At 39.5% G+C, this 12,193-nt stretch overlaps 1 protein-coding gene across 6 annotated transcripts in view; it reads left to right on the top strand.

The window, feature by feature from the left end:
- The window catches only part of FHIT (fragile histidine triad diadenosine triphosphatase), a 1,562,042-nt gene that overhangs the window by 37,520 nt on the left and 1,512,329 nt on the right, over positions 1-12,193 (top strand). For all 6 annotated transcript variants that reach the window (XM_052643387.1, XM_052643354.1, XM_052643365.1 and 3 more), the window contains exon 2: positions 4,842-4,890. The gene's annotated coding sequence lies outside the window, so the exon portion shown is untranslated. The remainder of the gene's footprint in view (positions 1-4,841; positions 4,891-12,193) is intronic.

Genomic DNA, 12,193 nt, shown 5'->3' with positions numbered 1-12,193 from the left:
TTTAGCTTTTTTGAACATTTTATATGTGGAATAATATATACAGTCTTCTGTTACATGTTTCTTTTCTTTTACACCATCATTTTGAGGGCGTACATGTTGATATCTGTAACTGGTTCATTGATTTCTTGAAGCTGTATAATATTCCATTGTAAGAATCTGTACAAATGTAAATATGTTTATTCACTGTACTGTTGATAGATGTTTCCATTGTCTTCATTGTCTCTTGGCATCCTAACATTGGTAAGCTAAACATTTCTCTTTGAGCATATATGAAAGGATGCCTTCGGTTATGTACACAGAGAAAGAAATGCCAGTATTCCTCAACAAGTTCATCAGTAGGTTTAATGCATATCTGTAGCAACTGAATCAGAATGTCTTCCTCCTAAACAATTCATCCTCTGCTCCTTTGTTCTATATAATTCTAGCCAACCATTTGTGCATGCTCAGTCACTTCAGAAGTGTCCGACTCTTTGTGACCCTATGGACCGCAGCCCTCCAGGCTCCTCAGTCCATGGGATTTTCCAGGCAAGAATACTGGCGTGTGTTGCCGTGCCCTCCTCCAGGGGATCTTCCCTACCCAGCGATTAAACCCACGTCTCCTGCGGCTCCTGCACTACAGGAAGATTCTTTGCTTATTTCATCTTATTTGAAAACCCTTAAAAGTGGTTGTTATTATAGGTTTGTTTTTTTGTTAACAACCAGTCCTTATTAATTATTATCCAATATCCATTATTTGTTATTGAATTTACTAGATTTACCACCATACATGCTAGTATAATTTGGTGAGCATTGCTTTTTGTTCCTCTTTCCTTCCTTCTGAGATCAATTCCTTCTTATTCAAGGATATCTTTTAGTATCCTCTCAGCAAAAGTAAACTACTGTGAGCAGGACACAACTTTTTTTTTTTTGGAAAAATAACCTAGCTGTCATTCTTGAATGATAATCAGTTTAGCATGCTATAGAGTTTTCCCTGAACTTTTTCCTTTTGGAACTTAAGACACATTATTTCACTGCTGCCATGCTTTTTTTTTTTTTTTTGCCATTCATGATCATTTTATTCAAGACAAGGTATTCAAGCAAGTGGAGCCTGGTTTCTCAGAAACTGGGAGGCAGGTTGTTCTCACTGGTTCACTTTAAGGCTTTCTTTCTATCTCTGGTGCTATGGTTTCCTTCTATTGTATCTACCTGTAGATTTGCTTTCACTTAGCTTGTTGAGGTCTTGGTATGCTTTTTTCAAGAGGATTCATATCTTTCATACTAGAGAATCTGCACTCTTTTTTTTTCATATTGATCTTATCTCTTTCTTTTAAGCTATACTGTACTTTGTTAAGCATTTCTATGTGGTTGGAGTAGAAAGGGGTACTGCTTAATCTCTGTGGTGTTAGACCATAAATCTCTCAGGTTTTTCAAGATGTAGTATTTTGTTTTATCTAGTCTTCCACAAATTATGTTTCTTTCAACAGTATTTCAATCCGCATAGCCTAGGGGGAAGGAGAAATTAAAAAAAAAATTTTTATGGAAGGATAATTGCTTTACAATTTTGTGCTGGTTTCTATCAAGTATCAACATGACTCAGCCACAGGTATGCATCTGTCCCCTCCTTCTTGAACCTCCCTCCCATCTCCTACCCCATCCCACCCCTCAACATTGTAACAGAGCACTGGGTTGAACTCCCTGTGTCACAGAGCAAATTCCTACTTGCTATCCATTTTACATATGGCAGAGTATATATTTCCATGGTACTCTTTTTAGTCATCCCATCCTCTCCTTCCCCTAATGTGTCCACAAGCCTGTTCTCTGTGTCTGCCTCTTCATTGCTGCCCTGCAAATAGGCTTATTAGTACCATCTTTCTAGATTCCATACACATGCATTAATATACAATATTTGTCTTTCTGTTTCTGATTTACCTCACTCTGTGCAATAGGCTCTAGGTTCATCCACCTCATTAGGGCTGACTCAAATGCATTCTTTTTATAGTTGAGTAATCTGTTGTATATATGTACCACAATTTTTTCTTTTAGTTTTTAAAAAAATATTTTTAATTGAAGGATAATTGGTTTATAATATTGTGTTGGTTTCTGCCATACATCAACATGAATCAGCAATAGGTATACATATGTCCCCTCCCTCTGGTACCTCCCTGCTTCTTGCCTCCCTTTCCCACCCCTCTAGGTTGTCACAGAGCCCCGCTGTGAGTTTTCTGAGTCATATAACAAATTCCCACTGGCTGTCTATTTCACATGTCATAATGTATATGTTTCCATGCTACTCTCTCCATTTGCCCCACCCTTTTCTTCCTGCACTGTGTCCATAAGTCTGTTCTCTATGTCTTCATCTCCATTGCTGCCCTGAAAATAGGTTCATCAGTGCCATCTTTCTAGATTCCATGTATATGCATTAATATATGATATTTGTTTTTCTCTTTCTGACTTACTTCACTCCGTATAATAGGCTCTAGGTTCATCCACCTCATTAGAACTGACTCAAATGCCTTCCTTTTTATGGCCAAGGAATATTCCATTTTATATATATATATATATACCACAGCTTCTCTATCCATCATCTGTTGATGAACATCTAGGTTCCTTCCTTGTCCTAGCTATTATAAAAAGTACTGTGCAATGAATATTGGGGTAGATGTGTCTCTTTCAGTTGTGGTTTTATCAGGGTACATGCCCTGCAGTGGGATTATTGGGGCATATGGTAGTTCTATTCCTAGTATTTTAAGAAATCCCCATACTGTTTTCCATAATGAATGTTATCAAATTACATTCCCCCAACAGCGCAAAAGACTTCCCTTTTCTCCAAATCCTCTCCAGTATTTATTGTTTGTAGATTTTTTAAAATGATGGCCTTTCTGACTGGTGTGAGGTTATACATCATTGTCGTTTTGATTTGCATTTCTCTAATAGTGAGGAATATTGAGCATCTTTTCATGTGTTTGCTGACCATCTGTATCTGGAAGGAGAAATTTTGATATTGTTCTGTAGAGGCATCTTAGCTCCTGCGTTAACAATCTAAAGTTTACATCATAGCCCCCAAGTCTGGCCTTGTTCTTTGGTGGTCATGCATCTGCGATGATGGGTTCTGTGGTTTGATGGGGGCTGTGAAGAGAAATAGCCCAGTCAGGCCTGAAGCAGTTACTTAGGACACTGAAGGACAAAAAAGAGAAACATGAGAAAACCATGGAATTGTTGACCGTTCCCAATTGCTACACCTTGAGAGATGCTAGGACCTAGACACAAATGAGAGAAATAGGCATATTCTATTTTTGTTTAATACAGAGTGATCTCTCTTTTAAAAACGTGTTTGTTTAGTTGGCTACACTGGGTCTTAGTTGCATCATGTGGACTCTTTCGTTGCAGCATGCAAACTCTTAACTGTGGCGTGTGGGATCTACTTCCCTGACCAGGGATGGAACCCATGCCCCCTGCACTGGGAGCTCAGAATCTTAGCAACTAGGTCACCATTTACTTATTTATTTGTAATAATAAAACAAATTATTTAGTTTTTGGCTATGGTGGGTCTTTGCTGCTGCGTGTGGGCTTTCTCTAGTTGCAGTGAGCAGGGGCTCCTCTTTGTCATGTGTAGGCTTCTCATTGTGGTGGCTTCTCTTGTTTCAAAGCACAGGCTGTAGCTGCTCAGGTTTCAGTAGTTGCAGCACATGGACTCAGTAGCTGTGGCTCGCAGGCTCTAGAGGGCTGGCTCAGTGGTCGTGCTGCATGGGCTTAGTTGTTCTGCAGCATGTGGGATCTTCCCAGACCAGGGATCGAACCGGTATTTGATATTGCAAGGCATAGTCTTAACAACTGCACCACCAGGGAAGCTCCATCATTTATTTTTAATTATGGAATCAACATATGAGTAATGGTGGACCATTATAGAATCAGCCCCTCGAAACCTGAAATTCTTGCTACTGTTTAGCAGCTATGCTTTACCACCTTTCTTATCATGTTGACTTGTGCGCAGTTAGTGCATTGTTTTGGTCACAGGCAGCTGAATTTAACATGTCTAGATTTGATTTGAAAATGCCAAATGTAGCTTACTCTGTTTTGTGAGCTTCTCTCTCCCGAGAGAAGGCTACACTCTGTCTTGAGAAAGGAGGATTGTATGTGTAAGCTTGCACACATACACTCATAGAGGCAAGTGGTGAGGTCTGGTTTGGGAGGGCCATGCACCTTGCATGGCTCAGTGGTAAAAAATCTGCATGCAATGCCGGAGACAGATAGAGGTTCGATCCTTGGGTAGGGAAGATTCCCTGGAGGAGGAAATGGCTACCCACTCCAGTGTTCTTGCTGGAAAAACCCCATGGACACTGGAGCCTCGTGGGCTACAGTCCATGGAGTTGCAAAAAGCCAGACATGACTGAGTGACTAACACATACACCTCATATAAATGGAAGAGGCTATTCCAAGTAAAACTTCCAGGGAAATGGAAATTGTGTGCGCAGGAAAGATGGTGCTAAAGAATACAAAATGCTTGGTCAGATCAAGTGTGCTGCATAATGTTTGATTTGATTTTCATTTCTTCACTTTATAAGGCTTCTGTTGAGAAGTTCACTCCCTTCTGTTAAGGAGTTCACACCCCAAAAGATTAGACTGTAGATTTGGCTAGGTTTGTGTGAGTCAATCCTGGGTAGATGTGTGTGCTGTTTTCAGTTTACGACTGTGTCTCTCATTGGCCTTTTGTGCAGGAGGTATGAGGCACGAATATTATCAGTGGTTTATTTGGCTAGCGTCACGTAAAATGGCATATGGAAATTTACTTAAAGACATGGAGAGAAAACGTTTGCTGTTTTACTCGCAGATAACTCAGTGCTTTCGTTTTTATCTCTTTGTAGCTTTGAAGCTCAGCAAAGAAGGGAAATCCATTGAGAACAGTCTGTAAAGGTAAGTGTATTTATTACATGGCCTTGACAAACATTGCCTTTACAACATTGATTTTTCTTTTATTCAGAGATTTAAACACTCGGATTAAAGATATAGCTGACAGGACAACTTCCTTAACCACCTGCTTGTCCTCCCTCACAGGCAAAAGTGCTGAGCAATAGTTAGAAGGGAGAAGGAGGAAATAAAATGATGTGCTGAGGGTGGCCAAATGCAATTGTATGCTTGCTGACTTTTGCTTTCTTCTCAGCAGTTAAGACATTCCAGTGGCACTAAGTTTACTAAGATTAATGCTAGATGGAAAAAGAATGCACTTGTACCACTTCTGGTCAATAGTTAAGTAAAACCAGCTGGCTGAATAAAGCATTTAAGATAAAATGCAAAGTGGCATTTCAATTGGGTTGCGTGAGACTTATCATGAAAGTCAGATGTGCTGTTGTGTAGAGGAGCTGGTTTTGTCGAAAGGAGAAAGCCAGCCAGTTTGGTGTAGCTAATTTCATTCCTCGCAGTCACTGTGGACACTAAGTGAGTTACAGGAAATGAACTTCCAAGTTCAAAGCAATGGAGAAAGTACCTACTCAGCCTCCTGTGAAACATTACAATCGAGTTGGTTTTTACATGGAAAAAATGTAATCGTTTCCTCTTTCCTAGGTATATTTATAAGCATACTTCTGTACAGCATTGTTCTTTGATTCATTGTTTAATTTCTGTTCTGCATGAAGTATTTTAATTTAAAGAATTCATTCTGGGGAATTATAGGGCTGCAGTTTCATCAAGAGTCTTTGGTGGCCAGGGTGAAATATGCCATAATTTTACATTTGTTTTCATCATCAATTATGTTTTTGACAATTATAGGTTTTTTTCCTGTCATTTTTATTACAGCAATCATGACCATGACCACTTTAGTTCAAGTTGGAAAAGCCATTTTGATTTACCTTATGCTTTAAGTTATTCCTAACTTTGTGACAAATCTAGATCTGGAGCTGATTTTTAAATGTTTACTTTGAGGGCAATTTTACAGGGAAATTGGAGAAAATCCCTTTTGAATAATCAAAACTATAAAAATACTGTTTTGAGGGTTTGTTTGCTTTGGGATGACTAAACTCAAATGCATGACAGCTAGTTGGCTTGGGACTTTTCTGTAATGGTTGGCCACCAGTGAAGAAAAAAATATCTTAAGATATAGATGATTCTTATTTTCGGCAGTGTAACTTACATATCTCTGGACCATTGAGCCACATCTTGGAAAAAAGCCATATTTGATAGCTTTTAGAAATAAATTCTCATAAATTGTTGAAGTTAGTGATGCTGTAGCAGCCTTCAGAATCTTGTGATCTTTAGGTAGAGTTATGGTGCTCTCTTTCTTCCTGGAAAATGTTTTCACAATGGTATAGTTTTATTTCCTCTACTCTCAGTGAAAACCTTTTGTTATTCTGCTATTCTGGAGTCAGGCATAGATTTAGTTCTGGTTTGACTTTCATGAGTTATTGAACCATGTGCAAGTTATTCACTTGCTCTGTGTCTCAGTTTCTTAGTTTGTGAAATGGGGATAATAATACTATTTTACTCCGAAAGCTGTTGTGGAGATTAAATGCATTATTATGTGTTGAGGGCTTGGAACAGGTCCTGGTCCATGATAAGTACTCAAGAGCTATTACCTGCTGCTACTCTTGCGAATATTACTGTCATCATCATCATCATTTGCATCCTTATGTGTTTTGAGGTGTCTATTCTCTTTGGAAGTGTCAGGATAACGTTTTGAAAACTATCATGTTGTAACTAAAGAAGGGTGAATTCTGCTTTGGCTTTAGGAGTGGAGTGAAAAGATAACTTTTGGTTAATAAGACAAGTGAGGCCTCTGTAAGTAAAAAGCTGAAGTTTTGCAGACATAAGGGTAAACACTGTCTTTGACTGTGTGTGGGCAGCTACTAACTAATATAGTCTTAAGAAGCAAGTGATCTTTTGCTACCTAGTTACATGGAGGCATTTTTGAAGAAAGCCTTGGTAAGTTTAGATGACTTCTTTGCTCCTCCCCCTTTTTGTTTCTCGATGTATTTGTTTTCTCCTTTTAACTACATTTTATTTTCTTTTGACATAATTACACTGATTGAAACTGTACTCAGAGACCTTACTCAGGGCCCTACATTCAGCCTCAGGATAGGTGCATGACCACAAGCTTGGGTAAATGGGTGCTTCCTCTCTGGAAGTAGAATCTTAAGCTAAAGGATTCTCCTTTCTCCCAGGGGGCATTCTGCCCTGACAGTACCTCCCATGAGACCACTGTAGCCATTCCCGTTTCCTAGCTTCCACTTCTGTCTTGGTCATTGATGGTCTCCCACCCTTATTTTCCACTCATTCATGGATTTGCTGAGCCTCGAATTTCCTTTCTGTAATCCTTCTTACATTAGTCATTTGGTTTCTGTTGCTTGCAGTCACAGAACTAAGTGATAGACTACTTTACACATTAGGGAGTTAAATTTGGAATAAATGGGGCATGATTATAAGTTTACAATTAAAATACCAGTCACTACTTTCTTCCATCATGTATAAAAAGCTGAACATTTTGCAGTAGATTAGATAAGGTGAAGAGTTCTCAGTTATTTCAAAAATGAGCTCTTTTGCTGGACTCTTCACTACTCTTACATTTGGTAAAAATAAATCACTTTTGGCTACTTATCAAGCTCTCAAAGGATATGTGTATATGTGGGGGGAGAGTTGGAAGTGAGAAGCAAGGAGGTCATCCTTTCAGTTTCTGGGGCCCAGATCTCTTTGTGGCATGGAGATTGTGAAGGGACTGTGATTTCCTTCTACTTATCCCATCATCCCAAAACAAAACTTTTTAAATATCTTTTTCTACTTTCCTCTGAAATTTTATTCCTCTTTTGAACACTTCTCTTGCCCTACTGAACACCTTCTTTTCAATGATGTGTAAAATGTGATGGAAAACTTAATTATTTAAGTCTCTGATGTTACTCATGATTCCCCGAGAATGGAATGGACAAGTTTGCTCTATTTCCCCTTGAGTCCTGTTTGCTGACTACTCCTGTGTTCTGTGTGGTGCCTAGAACAAATCTGGTTAATGATTTTTTTCCACAGGAACATCAATTTTGCATTCCTACTGTGATTAAATAGCATGGCAGCATTGTGTAGTGGAAAGAACCTTGGCTGAAGTGTTAGGAAACATGCTTTTTAGTTTGGGCTCTGCCGCTTGCTTGCTTTATGACTTTGGTCAAGAAACCCAACATTTTTTTTTACAGTCTCAGTTTCCTCACCTGTAAAATAGGATAACCTTTATCCTATCTACTGCATAGGGCTTTTCTCAGGATAACAATATATGTGGAAGTGCTTAGGAAACTAAAGTGCTATGTAATATCCATGTATTATTTTTGTGATTATTATGGTATATATTTATTAAACATTGAAAATTCGAAGGCTTATTTTATGAGACTGAATAGGAAAGAGGGGGGGATAAAAAAAGAAAAATAGAAAAAAAACTCTGCACAGTGCTTGTGCTGGAATTCTGTCTGTGCCTCCAGTTCTCATTCCTCTGAAAGGCTCTGTGTCCCAGGAGGTTAGCTTCTATTGTCAGCATTCCCCAGGCTCCGTTGCTCCCTGGTTTTCCACTCGAGTAGTCCGTGGAAGGCACAGGGTGAAAATCCGAGAATGCAAGGTTGAAATATTGTCCCCTGCCTTCCTTGCAGCCCTGGCTATATTCCTCTAAGGAAGGCCACCAGGGTTCCTGTCAAGGGCCTGGCTTCTGCCTGCAGCTGCAGCTCTTTCCACCATTTGCTCCTTCCCTTTGCCCCTCTAAGTCCGGGGGAGAACAGTTTATTTCTGCTAACCTCCGGCTGCCGGTTGTCTCTTCTCGGTTTCCCTTAACCTTGCCCACACCCTTCATTAAATTCACCCCAGTTACCCCAGGTGAAGGTGCTGTCTTTACCCTGATGTGACCTTGATAGCACAAAGGAACTTCTTTGTATTTCTTTCTGCTATTCTCAATTCAATTCAACAAGTGTCTTTCTAGGACTTACAGTATGCCAGGGACGTAGTAAATATTTACTTACTATGAACTGGACATTTTGGTGGTACAGTTGGAGGGATTATATCAATCAGTTTTTTAAAAAGCAAGTTTTGGTAAATTGAAAAACTATGTTATTCCTAGTATATAAAGATACCCAGGATTATGTTTGTACACATGGTGAATTATCTTTTAAAATCCGTTTTTATTTTTATCGTAGCAACATGCCTACATCGTTTGGATAAAACAGCACTAAAAAGCAAATATTGAAAAACCACACACCCCCCTTCTAACTTCCCTAAATTGCAACTTTAAACTCTGATACTTCTGGCATTTCTCTCTCTGTTTTGAGTAACATGCTTTTACGTTTTTCCCCTGATATTACAAGTTTAGCAGTAGCTCTTTGACACTTCCACTCCTTTGGTCACTACAGCCTCCTAAAATGATTATATTACAATTTTTTTGTTTAAATTAATATAATGTTTATATTGTTATGTTTTTAGAGTTGGTAATGTCTTCTTTAACATATAACCTTTTATCTTCTTTGGAATTAACATATGCTTTAAAAACACTACTTACCTTATGAGGTAGGTAGTAATGGCATTTCTGTTTTATGGTTGTCGAAACTGAGGAAGTCTTAAGTATTTTGCCTAGAGTCACACAGCTATTAAGTGTTAGGTTTGGAATTAGACTCCAGCTAGTCTACCTACTCTGACCAACCTAGATAGCATATTAAAAAGCAGAGACTTTGCCAACTGAGGTCTGTCTAGTCAAGGCTATGGTTTTTCCAGTAGTCATGTATGGATGTGAGAGTTGGACTGACTATAAAGAAAGCTGAGCGCCGAAGAATTGATGCTTTTGAACTGTGATGTTGGAGAAGACTCTTGAGAGTCCCTTGGACTGCAAGGAGATCCAACCAGTCCATTCTCAAGGAGATCAACCCTGGGATTTCTTTGGAAGGAATGATGCTAAAGCTGAAGCTCCAGTACTTTGGCCACCTCATGCGAAGAGTTGACTTACTGGAAAAGACCCTGATGCTGGGAGGGATTGGGGGCAGGAGGAGAAGGGGGTGACTGAGGGTGAGATGGCTGGATGGCATCACTGACTCGATGGACATGAGTTTGGGTAGATTCTGGGAGTTGGTGATGGACAGGGAGGCCTGGTGTGCTGCAGTCCTTGGGGTCGCAAAGAGTTGGACACGACTGAGGAACTGAACTGAACTGAGTCTGCCTACAAAGCTTGCATTCCTAATCATGACATTATTTACAAACACTGTCAGGTCAGCTGTTATCTTAATGGCTACATTAAAAAAAAAAAAAACAAAACAAGAAACCCCTCCACCCTGAACCAATAAAATCAGACTCGAGTTCTAGCTTCCGAGATTCAGAATCAGTAGTTCTGGGGAGGGGATCAAGAATCTGCATTTTTAAAATACACATTCCATTTGATTCCACTGATCAGGTTTTGAGAACTTCAGTTGTATAATCGTGCCATTATCATAATCACCTTCATTACCATCATGATCATCAACATCACCATCTCCACCAGCATCACCACCACCTCCATCAGCAGCAACAAATGACAGTTTTGCACAGTGCTCTCAGTAGCTGCAGAGAAGGCAATGGTAACTCACTCCAATACTCTTGCCAGGAGAATCCCAGGGACAGAGGAGCCTAGTGGGCTGCAGTCCATGGGGTCGCTAAGATTCGGACATGACTAAGCAACTTTACTTTCACTTTTCACTTTCATGCATTGGAGAAGGAAATGGCAACCCACTCCAGTATTCCTGCCTGGAGAATCCCAGGGACAGAGGAGCCTAATGGGCTGCCGTCTATGGGGTCACACAGAGTCGGACACGACTGAAGTGACTTAGCAGCTCAGTAGCTGAGTAGAAATTCTGTATCCAAAAAAGCAGCCGCTTTTTGACCTCTTAGGTGAGATCACACTGGTGGGTGATTCAGGTAACAGTTTATCAAGTCATTTTTAAGTTTGGCAAGTGCTCTGGGAGGAACTGTGCCCATAGAAGTGGACAGGGTAATTTTTTCAGCTCAGCTGTTTGTTGTTTTATCTGTTATCATGGCCATGAGAATATTGTACCTGTACTTAACCCTCACCTTAAAGGGACTCCTTTTTTTTTTTTCTTCCTGAGAGTTCCCAACAGTGACATCTGGAGAAATACAGAGCTCAAATAAAGGAGAATTTTTTATGTCTTTGTTCTGTTTGATTTCCATGCTCCCCATCTCCCTGATGCTTGTGCCATTTCTTGTTTATCTGGCAGGAGAGAAGCAGTAAAATTCGGCCTGGGGTTTTCTCATCCCTAGGTGTGAAATTATTTCAGAACTATAATAATAATACTTTGCATTTCTACAGTTCTTTTATTTGAAGATCTAAAAGTGTTAATAGAGCTTCCCAGCACCCTCTGAAGTAGGTAAGTATTATTAGAGAAGATTTTCTCCAAGAACATTTTCACTTCATATCCCATGTGTAACTTGAAAATGCTTTTGTGTTATTTGGGAATCTCAAACCATATAAAGTGCCTTGCATCTAGGGCACTTCTTTTCTCTATATTTAATTTTCATTAATTCCCGGCACATTGAGGGAAATATAGTCATTTCTCATGAGTGGGTGTGGCATTATTTAGAAAAAATTAAAATAAAAGCATTCTTTTATTGCTTTGTATTTGGACATTTTGATAATGTTCTGTAGTATTCATCAGCTATGGAACTGTCTATGTCACAGTTAATTTTCTTTTTTTAAGGTAGCAGGACTTGTAATACATTGAACTTGGCCTGATAGAATGGTGTCCTTTGAGAGCTCATGACATGTCAAGCCAGTTAAAAATACAAACCTAGTTTGCATTCTGAGTTAAAGGCTTAATTTTGAAAAATTGTTTTGAATGTTACATGCATGAATTTTAATCAGTAGTGTTTAGGGTTTCGGCTCACTTAGTGTCATTGATGCAGAAGTGCTGCATGTCTGCCCTTGCATAGAACAGCCAGGAAAAGCCCTTCTAATTCTTGTCCACACCGGGCACCCTGGGAAGCTCTTTCTGTGCAGTATCAGGTGACCCTGCTGTCAGTGCAAAGGCCACAGACACAGGATCTTTCACTGTGTCTTCAGGGCTTCAGTATTTATTTTCCCAGCATCCTCTCACAATTCCCACTGAAAGGTCTTATCACTTCTCTAGACTTTCTGTTAGGAAACAGGGTACCAACCTTCACTACTTGAAGGAACTGGAAAACCTCTAACCTCTCCTCAGTCTTGAGAAAGTCTGATTTTATGGAAATA

This window comes from Budorcas taxicolor, chromosome 1 (genome assembly GCF_023091745.1).
Source record: "Budorcas taxicolor isolate Tak-1 chromosome 1, Takin1.1, whole genome shotgun sequence".
NCBI lineage: Eukaryota > Metazoa > Chordata > Mammalia > Artiodactyla > Bovidae > Budorcas > Budorcas taxicolor.
The sequence above is the reverse complement of the archived record's forward strand: the minus strand, read 5'-3'. Positions and strand labels throughout refer to the sequence as shown.